The sequence below is a fragment of the Sinocyclocheilus grahami genome, unplaced genomic scaffold, assembly GCF_001515645.1.
Source record: "Sinocyclocheilus grahami isolate Dianchi unplaced genomic scaffold, SAMN03320097.WGS_v1.1 scaffold1309.1, whole genome shotgun sequence".
Taxonomy (NCBI): Eukaryota; Metazoa; Chordata; class Actinopteri; order Cypriniformes; family Cyprinidae; genus Sinocyclocheilus; species Sinocyclocheilus grahami.
This window is the reverse complement of record NW_015506488.1, coordinates 167,116-168,724: the sequence shown is the minus strand read 5'-3', so window position 1 is coordinate 168,724 and position 1,609 is coordinate 167,116.

Below are 1,609 nucleotides of genomic sequence, written 5' to 3'. Positions count from 1 at the left end.
GCCAAGGTCAGCCATAGGTGGCGCTCCTGGACCACCAATGTGGACATCGTCTGGCCCAGGGCCCTAAGCGCGAGGTCCGTCGCCGTGCGCAGTTCCTGTGGCACACCTGGGTCAGCACCACCCTCATGCAACTGCTTCAACGCCTTGGCCTGGTGGACTTGCAGGAGGGCCATGGCGTGCAGAGCGGAAGCGGCCTGTCCAGCAGCACTGTAAGCCTTAGCCGTCAGAGCGGATGAGAACTTACAGGCCCTGAACAGAAGGCGTGGACTACCTCTCCAGGCAGCGGCGCTTTGCGTTCGGAGCTGCATGGCAATAGCGCGCTCGATCGGAGGTATGTCCACATACCCTTGGGCCGCCCCCCCGTCGAGGGTGGTGAGGACGGAGGAGGCACCAAGTCTGAAAAAGGTGCCTTCCAAGACTTAGTAACCTCCTCATGCACTTCCGGGAAGAATGGAACCGGAGGCGGCTGCCGACGCCCGGCCTGCGCCCCCAGGAACCAATCATCCAGCCTCGAGCGTTCGGGAGAAGGCGGAGGCCTCCAGTGCAGCCCGACACTCTCTGCTGCCCGGGAAAGCATAGCGGTCAGCTCTGGATCTGACTCGGGCAACGCCACTCTTCCTGATGGTGGCAGCGCAGCCGAATCCTCATCTCCAGAGCCTAGCTCGCCCTCCGATGCAGCGATCGACATCCTGCATTAGCACTTCTATCATTCTACCTTTTCCAGCCCATTATCGACTGTTGGAACATGTTTGCGCGGCAGCAAGAGAACTCCGCCAGACCATCTCTGACTGTGCTCAAATCCGCTCTGTGTTTTGAGTGGTGTATATTGAGCATAGTTCTCTTGCTGCAGAGGACACCCAGTAAGGAAATATGGTGGTGAGTGAAGACACTCTGAAGCACTACCAAGTAAAATGAATAAAAGAATAAAAAACACACACTCAAAGTGGTAGTGTGGCTGTGACTTGAAACAACTATTTTCGTATCTAGCAGCCCAAGCTTCTGTTACCAATACCAATATGTCATTTTAGAACTAATAACAGAATCGTTGCTATGCAGTTATTGACAGAGGTGTAAAGTATTGGAGTAAATTTAATTAGTTACTGTACTTGAGTATCTTTTCGGGTACTTTGTAGTTGTACTGAGTATCAAAGATATTAGCAACTTTTACTCTTTACTTCACTACATTTTTGAATGAGTATCTGTACTCTTTACTCCACTACATTTGAAATGAGTGTTGCAGTTACACATTACATTTTGCATGGACCTAGCTTTTTCTGCAGCAGTTTATTTCTGCTACAAAAGACTTGATACTGCCTATTACAGGTCACTGAAAGTACTGCATCTTGTGTGTTTTGCCCTTACTCACCCAAACTTGTCAACAAGGCTACTTTATGTGAATGCGAGTTCCTTAGCAAGTATTTGTGAATCACAGCTGTTTTATATATGAGATGAGGACATGACTGCAGCCAGCAATGAGGCCCAAACCAGCACATTCACTGCAAGAAGGCTTCGGCTTTTTAATTTGACTTAACATTATTTTATTTTTATCCATTATACTGAAGAAACCTTTTTGAAAGATATTGTTTTTTGTTTGTTTGTTTGTTTTGTT